This window comes from Lissotriton helveticus, chromosome 4_1 (assembly GCF_964261635.1).
Source record: "Lissotriton helveticus chromosome 4_1, aLisHel1.1, whole genome shotgun sequence".
Lineage (NCBI taxonomy): Eukaryota > Metazoa > Chordata > Amphibia > Caudata > Salamandridae > Lissotriton > Lissotriton helveticus.
Window position 1 is genome coordinate 529,036,228 of NC_136063.1, and position 18,194 is coordinate 529,054,421.

Here is an 18,194-nt window from a genome sequence, read left to right on the forward strand (position 1 = left end):
TTGAGCCATTCGAGTATTTGGGGATTTTCATTTTTGTTTGAGATGAGGAGCACTTCTGTCTTTTCTTCATTAAGTTTGAGGTGGTTGGATGAGAGCCAGTGTTGTGCCTTTGTGAGAGTGTCATTTAGTCTGTGGATGTCTGCAATCGAATTGGTTTCCAGGTAGAGTTGTGTGTCATCTGCATAGAGGTGAAAAGGGATGTTGGTGTTCCTTAGAATTTTAGTGAGGGGCTCCATGTAGATGTTGAAAAGTTGTCGAGAGAGTATTGACCCCTGTGGGACTCCTCTAGTAATGGGGAGGGGGTCCGAGTTGTAGCTTTTAATTTTGATAGTTTGAGTGCGGTTGTTAAGAAAGGAGGCGAACTATTTGAGAACAGTTTTATCCAGACCCGCTCTCTTCTGAAGGACATTGAGTAGTAGGGTGTGATCCACTGTGTCGAATGCTGCCGAGAGGTCTAAGAGGATGAGGAGGCTACATTGGTTGGAGTCGAGAGACATGTGCAGGTCATCCATCACATTGAGGATTGCGGTTTCTGTGCTGCAGCCCTTTCTGAACCCAGATTGGTGTGGGTCAAGAAGATTCAAGATCTCCAGGTGTTGTGTTAGCTGAGATAACACACATTTTTCCAAGATTTTCGATAAGAGCGGCAGGTTCGACACTGGTCTGAAGTTGTTCAGGACCGTAGGGTCGAGGCCAGGTTTTTTTAGGAGTGGCGTGACTTGACCTAGTTTAAGGCAGTCAGGAATTGAACCATCGCTCAAGGAGCTGTTGATAATCTTGGCCCAGATGGGGGCTAGAGTAAGTTTCAGGTCTTTCGTCAGTCTCGAGGGCAGCTGATCGAGTGAGTGCGACGAGGGATTAGCGATGGCAATGAGATCGCTTATCACTTCGGTTTTGATGGGTTGGAAGGAAGACCAGCGAGTTGTTGCCGTTGAAGAACTAGGGTGGATCGAAGCAGTAGGGTGCAACTCTGAAAGGGCGGAAAGATTGCTGCAAGATCGGTCAATTGAGGCAATTTTTTCGTTGAAGAAGTTAGCAAAGTCGTCGCACTGGGATTTGGACGCAGTTAAGCTATCTGACATGGGTATGGAGGTTTGGTTTCTGATGATATTGAAGAGTTCTTTGGGGCGGTTTTTGGCCTCATCTAGAGCGGAGCAGAAGAAGGATGATTTTTTGTTCTTGATATGATTGAGGTAGGCTTTGCGGGCTGTTTTGAGTTGGTCCTGGTTAAGGGCAGTGGGGTTGTTTTTCCAGGATCTTTCCGTGGCTCTTAGGAGTGTGCGTTCATCATTGATGTCAGTGGAGAACCAAGACCTGGAGGGAATGCTTCTGTTTTTTTTTAGTTTTCTAGGTGCCTTCTGGTCCAGGACACACTCTAGGTTAGAGTGATAGAGCGAGGTAAGATCCGTGGTTGAGAGGAGCTCTGTCGAGCTCGGGAGGAGAGAACTGATGGCATCTTGTAACTTGTCTAGGGGGACTTTCGCTAAGTTTCTGACCCACTTGGGGGAGGTTTGGGTGGGTGGGAGGAAAAGAGCCGGGAGGTTGATATGAAAGAGGATGGCATGGTGGTCGGACCAGTCCACGGGGATGATGTGGTCAATGGAGATTGTCTTTTTGTCCGCAATGATTGCATCCAGGATCGCTCCTCTATAGTGTGTTTCTTCTGAGCAGTGTTGGATCATATCGTGGTCTTGTAGAAGGGAGGTGAGAGATTGGATGAGCAGATTTTTGGTTGTGTTCCATCTTAGGTTGAGGTCGCCCAGAATTATTTTGGCATCACTGTTGAGAGCGGTTTGAGTGATCAGATCCGACAGCTGTTCGCCAAATACAGTAGCGTTGCCTGGGGGGTGGTAAAGGAGAAGGCAAAGGAGTGCGCTGTGGTGGGGCGAGTTGATGTTGACCGAGAGGGATTCAAAGGAGTTGTAGACGAGGGAGGAGGATTCAGTAATGGAGAGGTCGCTTCTGTGGATAATTGCTATTCCGCCTCCTTTGCGTATGGGTCTGTCTTTGTGGATAAGAGAGAAGCCGGGAGGCACCAGCGTGTCCAAGATGGGAGGGGATATGGTGTTCAGCCATGTTTCAGTGATGAAGGCTACATCTAGGTCATGAGAGAGGATAGTTTCGGCTAGTTCAGTCGCATGTTTGACGGCTGATCTGCAGTTGATGAGCATGCAATTGATGGGGGGGGTTTGCATCCGGGTTCCGGTTGACCAGATTCGCTCTAGGTAGGGATGCGAGATGGGCTGGGGGTCTGGCGGTTTTGCGGTGAGGCGGGTCTCTTCTTATACCAGTGATGACTTGGATCAAAGAGAGGGGAGAGGGAAGCGGGAGTATATCTTGTGCAGGATTGTTGGTGGGGGGTTTATGGGATGTGAGTTGGTAGCTCACTTCGTGAGGGGAGAGAGAGGAGGAGGTTCTACTGGGACAGTCAACTTGAGATTCAGACCGGGGTTCAGTAAGAGGAGGCCGAGAGCCTGGGGGGGACAGGGATCCGAACGGGGGGGGCGTCATTCCTAATGGGAGGTTGCAGTAGGGGGCGAGGTGAGACGAGGTGGGGGGGTAGCTGGAGTTTCTCAAGGGAGGAAAGGGTTTCTTTGAGTCCAAGGATCAGCGTGGCGATCTGGGCTTCGAGAAGGTCCAAGCGATGTGACGTCCTTGGAGCTGGGGGAGGGGTAGTGAGGGGGGGCTGGGCCTTAAGTGAGAGGGGCAGAGGGGTAGGGCCTTCGTGGGGGGGGAGAGGAGGTAGGAGGGATCAATTTCTCGAAGTGGGAGGGAGGGAATGAAGAGGGAGAGAAGTAGCGGGGCGAGATGTTGTTGTTAGGAGGGATAGTTGGGGAGGGAGGGACTAAGACAGCGTTGGGGTTCAGATGGGCGGGGGCCGGAGAGGGGGAAAGGCTTTGGGGTGGGATAATGACTGGGGGGATAGCAGGGGTAAGGGGATTAGGTTCAGGTTTCGAGATCAAGTGGTCAGGTAAGCGGGGGGGGAGGGGGGTTGCAGCCCCTTTGTGAGAGGTGGTTATCTTCACTGAGTGGAATGGAGCACGTTAGAGTTCTGGGAGGTAAGGCGGAAGGGGGGTTGTCTGAGGGATTAGGAGATGAAAGGGAGGGAGGGGGGAGCAGAGTTCTGGGAGGTAGGGAGCGAGTGGAGGTGGCCGTGGGGGGAGGGGAATTGAGGGACGGGGTTGGGGGAGGCGAATGACTGGTGATATGAGTAGGCATGGGCGGTGGTGCACGAAGAGGTGAAGGACGCCTGCTTTGCGGCTTGGGACATTGACTGGAGCCGCTGGGGGGGGAGGTGCGTGGCTGGTGAGGATAGAGAGCAGTAGCCGTCTTTAGAGTGGGGAAGAGGGAGTCGAAGAACTCTAGGTTTTCATCTTTCGCCTGTATAAGAATGGTACCATTACGGAAGATGGAGATGTTGATGTCTCTAGAGAGAGACTGTTGGTTGAGGGGGGAGATAGTTAGTTTCCGGTTATGTTCCGAGAGGGTGGTTTTTGAGACAGGGAGGAGTGAGTTGAAGGTGGTAACCCATGAGTCCGATCTTAAAGTGTGGAAAATGAAGTCTATTTTTCTTTGGCCTCTTGATGAGCAGTGGTAGGTGTCCGCAATGAGTGTTTCGGGATGTTGTCTAATGAGATTCTGTTTAAAGCGTTTTTTTGCTTTGAAGGAGAGTTTTTGTGGGAAAGTTATAGTGTAGGAGTTCTGCCCAAGGGGGGACAGGAGATTCTGAAACGGGCTTGATTGCATGCTTGAGCTCATGGCCGGCGGCATCTTGGAGCAATTAGGTGGAATGGCTTGATGATCTCCTGGAGTGTTTATTTAAGGCGTGAAAGTTAAGTTGTGGCAGAGGCGAAGGGCGGAGTAGCAGGGGTCCAGAGGCGTGTGTTAGGCTCCGATGATCCTTTAATCTAAGGTGAGATCCCTATTAGTGATAGGCAACTCTTAGCATTGAAGCTGGACAGTCATACCCAAAGACTCCAGATGTCTTTTGTTTTGATTTCAAGTCGCGTTTTAGGGAGCCGGTAGGGGTGCTTTTTGGTCCATGGCTTGTTTGATTAGCAGTAATGACCGTGGTGGTGGTCATCTAGAAGTCGATGACAGTCAAACCCAAAAGCTCCAAATGTTTTGTTACGGTGTTGAGTCGCTGTTTGGGGAGCCGGTAGGGGTGCTTATTGGTCAGTGGCTTGTTTGGTTAGCAGTTGGTTAGCAGTAATGTAATGTCCGAGGTGGCGGCCATCTTGAAGTCAGGCAACCATATATAAGGGGGAACTGAGCTGGAGCTTGTATGTCAGGTGGGTATGCGCCTGATGAGGGGTAAGAGCACCTTGTGATCTTGTCTTTAGGTTAGGACGTCCTAGCGTTGTGCCTGTGAGGGCCTCCGTGGTGAGAGTCACGGTCAGACACAGCTAGGGAGTGAAGGGATGTCTGCCATGGTGGCCATCTTAGGTCCAGGCATCCCAAGACGCGGGACTAGTAGGAACTCTCCTGGGGGTCGGGTAAATGCTTTTTTATTTATTTGAAGTAGATTGAGGAAGTCGAGTAACTGCGGCGTCAGGTCGGAGTTTCTGGAAACCTAAGGGCAGCATGAATCGCGCTGCTAAATAAATAAATAAATAAATAAATAAATAAATAAAGCTTGGACATAAACCTGGGCATGGAAATATGATCCGGGTCCTTCCACTCCTTCAGCAAGACATCAGAAACAAAGGGATGCACCAGCAAGGAAGAAGCAACAGGCTTCCTAAACTGCGGCAAGAGAGAATCCTGAGAGGTACTAGGTGCAGAATCATCCGGGAACCCCATGTTAACCCGCACATGGGAAAGGACGTCCGGCAAGAGATCCCTGGAAATGTACTTTCCCTGAAGTTCAACAGCAGACAGAGAGGACTCATCAGACTCAGCAGAGGACGAAATGTCAGAATAAAGAGCAGCAGAACCAGAAAGACCAGCAGCATTCTTCTTTTTTGCCTTCAAATCGGAAAGAGTCTCTAAGATCAGGCGCTTTATCCGGTCATCATCACCCTCTCTAGCACGCTTCACAGGAGGGGAGGAGGAGACCCCACTGGAATCAGGGGAAGAGGGAGGCACAGGGGAGGAATGCTTCCTCTTACGATGGTGCTTGCCCATATCAACACACCTAACACACCAAGCAGTAGCAAGGAATGAGCACTACGAAGAAAAAAACACGACCTCCCAAAAGGCACATATATACAAGGAGGGCACACCCCAATTAACCCCGATTAGGGAGGACAGGTACAGGCCAGAAACGGCCAAAATGAACTAATACAGGTGAGAAAACAACCAGGGAGGCAAGCCCCCGACCCCCCAGCCAACCACAAACAGGCCCAATGAGAAAAGGGGAGGGCCGGGCAAAACGAAACTGCGGCCAAACAGCCTGCGCGGGAGACAGAATGGCAAATTCCGCCATAGGGAGAGAGAGGGAGACACTAACCCAACCCGTTGGTAACTGAAGCGGAGGACGACCGACCCCTCCGACGTCCTGGATGAACAGAATCGAACACCGAGGACCGGAGCGCCCGGAGCCCACCCGGGTGCCCGGCCCGACCAGCTCCCGGCAATGAAGTGAACTCCCTGCGCATGCGCGAACACCCTTGCGCATGCGCGGACACATAGAGCAGCCGGGCTACCTCACGGAACAGCAGAGGAAGCCCGGTGAAAGTACGAGAGCCGACTCGGGACCCCCGGAGAGGGGACAGGAGTACTGCAACCACCCGCCCCTCCCCACAGCGAGAGAGGAACACCGGAGGAGACACCCGGGCCCCCACTCACAGAGGGGGCCAGGTGCGAGGCGGGACACCAAACGGGGAGTAGCTTGCCACAGCCACACGAGAACACAGCCCCCACCTGCATGCCGACAGCATGAAAGCAGGCCAACAACAGCAAGGAACCCCTCGGCACAGCAGGAGAACCTCAGGGTAACAGCAGCAGGAACATCAGGGCAGCAGCAAACCAGGAAGACCCGAGAAGCCAAGCGGCCCAGGTCTCCTGAGCCCAGGAGGAGACAGGGAAGCCCAACAGCCCCACTCCAAGCGATCCCACGACGGTCCATGGGATCCCCCCAGAGCCCAGCAGAGGAGGATCCACAGGACAAAGATGCAGGTAAGTGCACGGCACTCACCCCAGCGTCTCCCATCAAGTAATCCACCGACAGGAAACAAAACAGGATGTGCTTCTGGTGGTTAGGTCTGATATAGCACCTGGCAGGAGGGGGGGTGGAGCCTAAAAGTGTTTCCTGTTTTGTTTCCTGTCTGTGGAATACCTCATGAGTGATGACTGGGTCGAGGACGAGGGACGTAGAGGTAATGTTGTGCTGTATGCTTGAAATTTGTAATTCGATTGTCAATTTACCTAGATATTCCTCATAGCTGCCTTTAGTTCAATGTGACTTTTCAGCTGCGATACAGGTGAGAAAACACAAGAGCTCTTGCATGACTTGTAATTCTGATGGGCCCAGTAACTACTGTGATTAGCCCTATCAGAATTACAGGGATAGTCAGAAAGAGGCATTCAGCTATTCCCTTGCCATGTTATTTTAAACATAGTAGCTGTAATACATATTCTGAAGCTATGCCTAGTTGATGCTGAGTATAAGGGTATGTCATGTGTTCTGTACAGTGGCGGCTGGTGACATTTGAAAGTGGTGGGGCGGAAACAGATATTCATACTGCACCTTAGCGAGCGAGCGTAGCGAGCGAGCCGGAACCCCATAAGGAGGGTTCGGGGGGAATTCCCCCCGAGAAAATTTTGAAAAAATAGTGGAAAAATTGTGCATTTCCAAGCAAATCTGAGAAAGCAGGAAGGTTAATAAAGCAATTGTGAAAGGGCAGGGATTACATTATTAAAGAGCTGTCATATGACATACTAGGTAGCTGCTTATTCAGTATAACAACAGAGCTTCATCACAGACTTCAAGATACAATGCTGAGAACCTCACAGATTGTTTTTATTTAAACTCCAAACAACAAAACAAACAACTTTTTTGATTTAAACTGCAAACAACAAAAGAACCAACTAAACAGGTCACAAACTATCACCATTCAACAGTATGCAGTGATGAGATTCTTTACACAGTTACAGAGGCCATTATATAGTCTATTTTGGTGTTCTATAATCACATGAGTTGTTATACGAACACCACAACCCTTTATGATGTCACACCAGATTTAAAACAGCGACCTACCCTTTATACATTTTGAGAGGAGGTTGGACATTCGGGCAACATTATACAATGACAGGTACTATAGCAGTGGAAAGTAGGTCTTGTGGACGGTCACTGTCGGGGTGTAGTGCAGGTTTCACATTGCCAGTCATCGCTGTCGACTGGAAGAGCAGGTCTAGCTGGGCTTTCACTTTGGAAATCATCACAGGTGCAGAGCTTTCGCATGAACAGGCCCGGTTACAGTCATGCAAAGCCCAACTTCAGGATGTTCACCTTATTTAATAGGAGGGACCCTTATTGATGCACGATTATGGTCCAGGAAGGACCTAGGGAGCACGTCTTGGGGATTGTCTTTTATAGATGGCAATACACAATCACGTAAAAGTCACGTGCTAAGTATCATTTATGTATCAACGTTCGTACCTCAGCTTTGGCTAGAAAATATACAGTCGTGCAAGTTAGGAAAAAAGTTGTCTTGCATATTTGTGAACCGTACTAATTTAGTCAGGAGCAACTGATTATTCTGCATTACATCAATCAAGTTGAGTGCTCCCTTCAAATGTGTTTTGTGACTTTTTCAAAGTGTCTCAATTACTATAAAGGGGCAGCACACTGCTCTGTTTTAATGTATAGATAGAGCTACTGGTGTGGAATTGGAAAGACTCAGGTTCAGTCTGTTCTCAGTATTGCGTTCACAGATCAGATTGAAGTGGGTTTTTATTAGAAAATGGGTCTGCTACAATAACTGTAACATTTTAACATAATGAAACACATTATGTCAGACATGAAAATGACAAAAACAACATCATCTATGTTAAGGGCCAATGAAACTGCATGTAACTTATTGTATCCAATATGTCTTGTTCTTCTGATTAGCTGTAAAGTAAGTGTCTTGTCTCCACCCTCCAGCTTTAGGAATGTCAGCAAAACACTTACACTGTCTGGGAAAACAATCTCACCTCCATCTTGTGTACCGGAGCAGATTTGGGGCTTCCAGAATGGAATCCAGAGGCATCCATTACATGGGCACACTTGTGTACATATTGCATGTACCAAACAAGACACAACATAAACACACACAGCATATATTTGGAATGTTAGCAGAAGGGTTAGGATTAGTGCACTGAAGCAGAACTTCAGATTGGTGGGGCCTCCGCTCCAGTGACACAGATAAAAAGGTCTGATCATGACTATGCATTCAACAAATACAGTATGCTGTGCCGTCGATCTACATGCTTAACCCGTGGCAGGCTGGTAGTCCACTATCAGGACAAAGAGGGCATGCTTGACATGTACCTCCAGGTCACAGGACAGGTCCATGACCTCCATCACGTCAGGGGAAAGCATAGGCCTTTATGCACTAGATTACCACAAGGCTAGGGCCAAAATTAAACAATCTCTGGGAACCCAGCTACTCACAGTCGAGTTTTCAAGATAGGCAACCTGACATACCTCACAGGGGACATTCCAGTCCCAATAACATGTTCACGCAATATTCTGTTTTCCTAAATTAATATTGCTTCCTGTATGGTCTTTCCACTATGTAGTTGTAAATCTGATGTTTTGTGGATTCTAAACAAGTGCACATGTGTGTCTTAATGTATAGTCACTGGTCTAAACAAACATTATTTCTATGCACACATGCGGTAATAGCCGCTCTGCAGCCTGTAAACGGTAAACAATGTGGAGAGCTGCTGAGTGGCATGCTGAGTGGCATGTAAACCTGATGAGGGGCCTGTAAGTCACAAGCTACAGCCCCTCTACACGAGTTCAGAACAGAAAGGATCAGCCAACCACAATACCTGAAGTGGTAGTACCTAAGGACAGCTTGGTTCCTTGGCAACACACTGAAAAGGCCTTCAGACCCCTGACCCTGGCTGTCTGCAGGACATACCTGAAATAATTCCCACTCACCCGTGTCAGTCTTCCTCCTTTGCCTTCCCACACACACAATTCTAGCAGCACAGCTCAGTTCACCAGAAAACAAAACATGAAAGCAATTACAATTAATCACCTTTAACCTTCCTAACCATAGAATAATTCATCAATGCTGAAAACTCTTGCCTTTGGGATAAGTCTGTCTGCTTGTGCCTAGCTACCTAGGTGTGAGCAGGGGTTATCTTGAGTGTATATCCCCCTTACCCTGACTAGAAGCAACGGTCCCAATTTGGACAAAGGTACCTACCCCTGCCAAGTAGAGAACCCATTTCTAACAATAAAGTAACATGTCATAAATCGAAATACTCATGTGCGGCAAAAGGATCTAACACTGCTATGAACAATTTGGCCTTAGTAGCTAGCCCGCCACATAACTCAACCCTAGGGAGGAATATAGGGGTAAACATGGACTCCAATCTTTCAATCATAATCAGATTGGGTTTGTCCAATGGGTCAAAACTACAAAATGTGTCACTTCTTTCCCTCATATTGTCTATGAAGATGGCTCTACCCACATTGCCTGAAATTCTTGGCCTGCACCACTTTTGGGAAGTGTTAGCCCCCCTTCCCTGACGCCCCCCCCCCAACGGTTGGGTCTTGTTGCTCTCCTAACCTGAGCACAGGTATCTTGCAGAGCTGCCAAGTTTTCCGGGTCCATCCGTGTTGTGCTGCTCCAGTCCACGTTTTTTCCTGGAATTCTAGGACTTGTAGTCTTGTTTATTTCATTATAAAACAGGAATACACGTCCCATAATTCAGAGGAAAAAACCTGGACTGGCGCGGCACATCACACAATGACCGCAGAAACTTGGCAGCTATGACTAAGACTCACAGGGAAAGTAGAAGCACCCCGGAGCAACACACAGTAAAGATTGTACTAGAAATTCGCACAAGTGAGACCCCATTACGAGCCTGGTGAAGAATGAGAGCTCCTGCTGTGAATGGTGTACCGTCCACGAGGGGAGACCCATCTATCAGCAGGGACGCAAAAACTGCACCCGGGTGTGATTGATTCGAAGTTATCTCACTGTGACCAATGAAGAGTGGCCCTCATTGGGCTCTCTTGGTAAAGTTCATAATAAATTGTAGCGTATGACCCCCCCTATGTGAGTGACTTTGCACGTGCTTGTATGGATGTGTGTGTGTGCAAGTTGTGACAGCCTTAGGGTCGCGCCTTCCCAGTAGCAGAATCCTGTGGAATGAACACCTGTGACGTGCCATGCAATCCGCTCTGTGACGTCACTAGGTCGAGGCCAGCACCAGCAGGGGAATCCTGTGGATAGAACACCTGTGAGGCGCCAGGCCCTTCGCTGTGATGTCACGAGATCCAGCCTAGCACCAGCAGGGAAATCCTGTGGATGGAACACCTGTGACGTGCCAGGCCCTCCACTGTGACGTCAGGAGGCCCAGCCTAGCACCATCAGGGGAATCCTGTGGATGGAACACCTGTGACGTGCAAGGCCTTGCACTGTGATGTCACGAGGTTCAGGCCAGAACCAGCAGGGGAATCCTGTGGATGGAACACCTGTGACGTGCCAGGCCCTGCACTGTGATGTCACGAGGTTCAGGCCAGAACCAGCAGGGGAATCCTGTGGATGGAACACCTGTGACGTGCCAGGCCCTCCACTGTGACGTCAGGAGGCCCAGCCTAGCACCATCAGGGGAATCCTGTGGATGGAACACCTGTGACGTGCAAGGCCCTGCACTGTGATGTCACGAGGTTCAGGCCAGAACCAGCAGGGGAATCCTGTGGATGGAACACATGTGACGTGCCAGTCCCTCCACTGTGATGTCACAAGGTCGAGACTCGAGGCTAAGTGCAGAGGGGAGGCTTCCGCCTCAGCAGAGACAAGGAGAGGCCACTGTGGGGGGAGAAGGTCGGGCAAGATTAGATCGTCTTTGAGGCTCCTTTTGTGATTAAATAGATTTTTGCTTTTTTTTTAGGTGATTGAATTAAAACCGTGCCTCGCCTGCTCTCCCCCCCTTACACTGCAACACCTGTCATCGCCCATAAACCGGTGATGCATGATGACAGGTTGAAGTTTTCTATTGTGACGTGTCCGTGGTATACAAGGCTGGTAACCAGGCAGCCTCGGCATTGCACTCATGAGCACCGGACGGAGAGGACCACTGATGGCGGCTGGAGCCGAGGCCCCCGAGAGGGAGAGACCGAGGGGGCCGGGCCGGGGCCTCACAGGCTCCAAAAATAAATGGGTGGGGCTGGGTGAAAGGGACGAGATGAGTATAGAAACCAAATGAAAACCGAACTTGAAACTGAACTGAAACCAAACTTTAAACTAACTGACTTGATACTGGCTTGAAACTTCCCTTCCCTTTTCCTTTCTCTTTCCCATTTTTCCTTCTCTACCTTACATTCCTATCTCTCCTCTCATATCCCCTTCTCCCCCTTTCTTTTAAGTTCCCTTTTTCTCAATCACTCTTTAATCCTCTCCCCTTCTGTCAATCCCCTCCCCTTCCCATTCAATTCATTCCGTCCCATCCTGCACTCTATTCCACCTCAGCCAGTTAGATCACGGGCCTCACTTCTAGCGCGCGCACAGGGTGATTCTGAGTGATCAAGACAAGTCCTTATTCAATTCCGCTATTATCTTTATTATCTTATTCGTCCCCTCCCCCTCCCGTCGTGCTTAATTACAAATTTAAAAATAGTATAGTGTATTAGACACACACACAAAATCATCACACACGTAACGGTAAATTATTGGTTGGTGGCAGCATAACTTACGTGGGGGGGGCGCGGTCTCGACGATGTCAACTGTCACACTCAGGTCCAGGGAGGCGGTCCAGTGGCAGACACCAGTGCGCTGATACACACACGTCTGGTCACGACTCACGAGTCACGACGTGTCCAACAACAACAGTCACGCGCCCACTGTATGACTCATCGGGAAGACATCATCACTTTCACTTACTGTTGTTGACTGCCTTGTGCCATGATTCCAGCACGCACAGTTTGGCCAATCACTGGTGACATTGCCTTACAGCAGCCAACACCACGCGCGGCACCATCCAGCTGGAGTAGCGAATCCTGGCGCGGCGTTAGCAGCGCCACTGCGCCAGGATTGGCTAAAGAGCAGACTGATATCTGCCCATTTTTACACCCGGGGCCCCAGCTCCATGCCTATGTCCAACATTACTGTAGAGGGGAGGGGGGGGAGGTCTCAAAAGTGCGCATGCGCGGGCCAGTCGTAATCTCGACTACTCCGGCCTTTTGCATGCGCACAGATCTGCTGTGCTGCCTGCTGCCTGCCTGCCTGGCTGTCACTCTGACACAGCCCCGCCCCCCACGCCGCCGGCCCATTTCCCTAATGTAGTCCCGATCCTGTCGGGCTTTTCCGGGGCCTGAGTGCGCTCTTGTTCCACTTTTAATTTATGTACAGTGACATACAGTGCAAATACTTTTTTTATTCAGTGCGGTCGGTCAGCGGTCGGCCAGGCTAGTGGGGCAACGCCCCAACGCCCCTAATGGACGCACCGCCACTGGTTCTGTATCTCTTTGGACAGTACGAGCATGGCATGTCATATTACATTTTGTCATATTAATACTTAAGTAATCTTTAAGGGCCCTTTAAGATTTATTTTTAAGGGATTTTTTTTTCAGAGAGGAACAGCTTTTATATCTATTGACGAGAGCATCATTTGCATGTCATTATTTTTCATAATGGCAAATGATGCAAACTTTTTTTAACACAGTTGATGGTCATGATCATCCTGTAGAGTGTTCAGTGCTACAAAAGCCAATTCACAAGCTATCACGGTGTGTTGCAAATGAAGTTTACTAAAGTCTGTTTTACTTGGGTTTCTCAGAGTAAAGTGTATGTTTTGCTTGACATTTACGACTAATGCACGTGTGTTATGATTTGGCATGTGGTTTGGTCTTTCCTACATTTGACAGGTTCTTCTCAAATATCAGCAATGTTTATTTTTCGGACCCCATATAGCATTTTGTGCATGTGTGTGTGATATGTCATTATCTTTCACAGAACTTGTGAAAGTGTCAGATAATCTTAATAATGATAGTGCTAACACATAAAGTGATACAAGCCTGCTACAAGCTATGTGATATCTATGGTTCAAGGTCTGACAGAAAAAGTGTTTATGTTTCAGGGTCTGACACAAGAAGTGTAAAATAAATGAGTAGGTGACTTTTATCATGCAGGTTTAGACCAGTTATGGCTCGAGTTAATGGAAAGTCCTCTAATGTAGGCTAAAGGTCAGTAGTCAACCCTATATAAACTTCATGAATGGAAAACTGAGCTTTAGAGGCCTTCACACCTGGTTATAATGGGAGTTCCTCGCTCTTATGCTGAGAGTCGATGCAGGGAGTAGAGGAGGTGAGCCCAGCTAATCATGTGTTTTTCCTTCTCAGTCTGAAGACTGATAACCGCAGCTAATTCACTGTGAGCAGGTATGCAGTACACTGAGCCCCAAGAAACTCTAGAGGCAAGTTAGCTATCCTATGCTCTCGAAGCGTAGCGCATAGAAGTTGTTTTTTAGGTGTTAGGCTTAGGATACCAGGAACATTCTCATTTTGTTAGAAGTGTTAATTTTAATCTCGCTGCTCGCAACATGCATAAGTGCTGTTTTTTTGTATTTTGTGCGGTTATTACTCATGTACTACACAACAGGGCGAGTGTTGAAATAAAACATTTTTAAACATATTTATTATCTTTTCATGGTGCAGTGCTTGAATGTTCTATTCTAAAGAATGAAATTGGGTTTGAATTACTACTGCATACCTGAAGCCTTTACAGGCCAGTTAGTAAGGAAACACGAACACCACATCAGTAGATATGCTTAGTGGCTTGTGTGAGGCTAAAGTATCGCGGACTCCCCTGCTAAAGTGAAAGTGTAATGAACTCAGTCCAGGCACCCATAGGTAGGAAAGTCAACCCTTGTAGCCTTGAGCCAGAGTCCCAAGATATACCTAAATATGTTTGAGACCTCAAATGTTAACAAGTATCATAAATTCTTTATATATGTATATGGAGTTCTGCATCACTATCAGCTTTTCACAGTCATTTAACAATTGTATACAAACAATTATATCACTGGTTCATCCACATCTTAACTTTTATCACCAAAACGGGTGGAAGGAGTTATAACAAATAATGAAAAGGCACTTTTTGTTAGACTGCTGAGCAATAAAATTTGTTTTTTCAGATTTAGGGTTTATTTGCAGTGAGAGTTTCATGTGGAAAAATCAATGCTATCTGGAAAGGTCACAAGTCTTTAACACTCCCTTACAACTTTTAAATCCTTTAACCAATCTGCCCATATTTGACATGCTTAAGGCTCTTTATCCAGTGCATGGAGCAAATTTCTCAAAGTTGGTAAAAGTTACTAAGAATCCAAAAATAGGACATTCTGTAGAGTGAGTTGTAAATCTTAGCCACAGAGGTGTTACTAGACCGAACTAATACAAACACACAACAAATATGTACAAAAACACACATTGCAATAGAAAAAAACTATTGACACTTTATTTATTTATATTTATTTATTTATGGATTTGTTAAGCGCGGTTGCTGCCCAGGGGCGTCCAAGCGCTAAGTTTAAGCAGAGAAGTGACGGAGCAGGGAGATAGGGATTAGAGGGGTTTGGCGAGTAGTGCTGTTTTCAACTTTTTACGGAATGAGAGCAGGTCGGGTGTGGACCGAAGAGAGAGGGGGAGGGCATTCCAAAGCTTGGCGGCATTCAGCGAGAACAGCCTACCCCCAGACCTGGCTCTCTTCACTCTGGGAACAACTGCCAGAAAAGCATCCGTAGAACGGAGGTTCCTGTTGGGGTGGTAGCGGATAACAAGGTTGTTGTTGATTGCTGATCCGGTCCTCCAAAAGGCCCGATGCGCAATGCACAGCGCCTTGAATGCCACTCTTTGCCTCACTGGCAACCAGTGCAGGCTCTTCAGTCCAGGTCTAGCTGACTGGGTTCGTGGAATCTGGAGTAGGGTGCGTGCAGCGCAGTTTTGTACCACCTGCAGCCTCCGGAGGGTCATCTCAGGTGCCCCTAGGTAAAGGGCATTGTTTGAGTCCAAGCGGGACTGGATGAGGCCTTGTACTGCCACCTTTTTGGCATCTAGAGGCAAAAGTGGAAGGACCTTCCTCAAGGTTCTGAGTAGGCCAAAACAAGTGGCGGACAGCTTGGTGGCCTGGGTGGAGAAGGAGAGCTTTTTATCTAACCATACTCCCAGGCTCTTAACACTGTCCTTGGGGGTGGGGGAACCACCTAAACCGCCGGGCCACAAGGAGGTGAAAGGTACTGGCGAAGCAGGGCCTAGGAGCATGAGCTCTGTTTTTCCTCCGTTCAGTTTGAGGGAGGAGTTGGTCATCCACTCCCTCACGTTCTCCAAACAATTCAACAGACCAGCCGAGGATTGCCTGTTGTTCTCTTGGGCCAATGAAACCACTAGCTGGGTGTCGTCAGCGTACGACACGATTTTGATGCCGTACGGTTCGACTACCCCAGCCAGTGGTTTCATGTATACATTAAATAATACAGGGCTCAGAGAAGAGCCCTGCGGTACTCCGCAGCTGAGAGGCCTGCTGGATGATGTTGTGTCGCCGTCAAAGATCTGAAAAGATCTATCAGTTAGGAAGGAGTTGAACCACCTTAATGCGTCACCCGAGACTCCGATGTTCTGGAGACGGTTCAGCAGGGTGGCATAGCTGACCGTATCGAAGGCAGCACTTAGATCAAGGAGGATCACTGCCACTGAACCTCCCTGATCCAGTATCCTTCGAGATTCTTCGGTGACTGCTAATAAGGCGGTTTCAGTCCCATGCTTTGGTCTGAAGCCTGTCTGGGACGTGTGTAGTAGGGAGTGGTTCTCCAGAAACTGGACCAACTGGGCATTTATGTATTTCTCCAGTACCTTGCTAGCCCACGGAAGGAGTGAGATGGGGCGGTAGTTGGAGTGATCATCAGGGTCTAGGTTGGTTTTTTTTAGCAGCGCCCGTACCATGGCTTGCTTCCAGGCGATGGGGACTGCGCATGTAGAAATGGACGAGTTTAGCAGTTCCAGGATTACAGGCAGGGTGGCTTCGCCTGCCTGCATCAAGATTTCCGGAGGAGCTGGGTCACGTGGGGAGCCCGACTTGACTTGGTGTGCCACTTTCTCTAAGGTGTCAAGGTCCAGGAGAGGAAAGTGATCAAGAATAGGCTGGTCTGGGGGGGGGGGGATTTTTCGGGTAAAGTGGATCAGTCGCCTCATGGTTTGAGGCCGTAGTTGGAAAGGAGGAGTACATGTTTAACACCTTATTGTGAAAGAATTCCGCCAGCTCATTGCATTGCTCTTGAGTTTTGATCGGGTGGGGGGCAGTGATGACACTGGAGCATTGTTTTATTATGCGAAAGATTTCCTTGGGCTTTGATTTGGCTTCCAAGATTTTGTCGGAGTAGTAGGTTGCCTGGGCTGACCTAACCCCTTCTCTGTAAGCTTTGATCGCTTCTTTATAGGATGCCTTTTTGTCCGGGAGAAAGTCTAAACGCCAGGCTCTCTCTCGTTGCCTGCAAAGGCGTTTTAGCTCTCTTAGCGAGTCGGAGAACCAAGGAGCTGATTTCTGCATTCTCTTTGAGAACGATCTGCGAGGAGGGAGGAGCAGATCCAAGGATTTCGTGATCCAGCCTACATAGTTTCCGTTTGCCATATTGGGGTCTGGGCAGGGTGGCGGACGGGTGAAGTCAAGATCACGCATCCAGGATTCCACGGGGAGTTTTGACCAGTTTCTCCTAGTTGTAGTTTGAGGGGGTAGTTGGGGGGCTTTATGGGTGACCCAGGTAAACGGGACCAAAAAATGGTCCGACCATGGGAGGGGAGTGGGTTGGTCAACAATTAGATCTGAGCAGTTGCTAAAGATAGGGTCTAGAAGGTTGCCTTTTCCATGGGTCGGGGCTGTGACCAATTGGGACAGTTGAAGAGCTCCAAGATCATCTGTTAGCTCCTTAGCAGTGTGGTCTGATGGCGAATTGAAATGGAGGTTGAGGTCTCCCAAAACCGTATGATTGGCTGACGATAGAATTCTTTTCGCTATAATCTCTGGGAGAGATCTATGGAATAGTTTTGCAGACTCGGGGGGGCGGTAGATCAAAGTGCCGGAGAAAGAATTGTTTGCGTGGAACTCTATGCAGAATTCCACACTCTCACAGCCAGGGATAGTTTCTGCTGTAGTGCGGCAGTGGTACTGGTCCTTTGTTATGATGGCCAGACCACCCCCTCTCCCTTCCGGTCTGTCGAGTCTGAAGATGTGGTAGCGAGCGGGTAAGGCTGCAACTATATCAGGCTCCGATTGAGCCGTGAGCCAGGTTTCTGTCAAGAAAAGCGCATCTGGCTTGTGCTCCTCGAGCAGCATGGCAATTTGTGTGCAATGCTTTGGCAGTGATCGGCAGTTTAATGCGTACATGCTGTATTTCTGAGCTGTGGCCAGCGGAGTATTCCGAAAGGAGTGTTTACAGTCCGGGCAGCGGGAGGGTAGCTCTGTAGGAGCAAATGTATGTATACACTGGGCAGCGACTGTTCTTCCTATGCTGTATAAGGCTGTCGAACTGTATGACCTGCCCTGAAGAGTGGGGGAACCAGGGTTTGTGGCCCCTGGTCCCGTATGGTCGCGGACGGGCGCAGACGGGCTTGCCTTTGGCGCGCCTTCGGCGCACCGCCGGCGCGCCCGCTGCGCCCGTCCGCTGCGCCTCCGAAACCAGCACATCCTTATATGACGGTATAAGGGGGCGTGGCCTATTCAATGGGCATGGCCCTGATGTCCCGGCGATTCGCCTGCCACCCGCTGCAGCGCCTGACTCGGCTGCGCGGGGAGGGAGTCACGTGGGGAGCCAAGAGGTAGACTGAATTCTATTTTAAAAACACAGTATCACAAACAATTTTAAAAGTAATCTTTAAAATCCTGCTCTCGGCTTTCCGCCTCAAGAGCTCTACTTACAACAAGCGGCTGGCGGGAAGGGCGCGCTTTTGTAGTGAAAGGGGGCGTGGCCTATTCAATGGGCGTGGCCCTGGTGTCCCGGCGATTCGCCTGCCACCCGCTGCAGCGCCTGACTCGGCTGCG

The 18,194-nt window shown here is 49.0% G+C and overlaps 1 protein-coding gene across 1 annotated transcript in view; it reads right to left on the reverse strand.

Annotated features, from left to right (window-relative positions):
- LOC144828023 (uncharacterized) overlaps positions 1-18,194 on the reverse strand; it is a 1,462,897-nt gene that overhangs the window by 757,566 nt on the left and 687,137 nt on the right. The gene's annotated exons all lie outside the window — the stretch shown is intronic.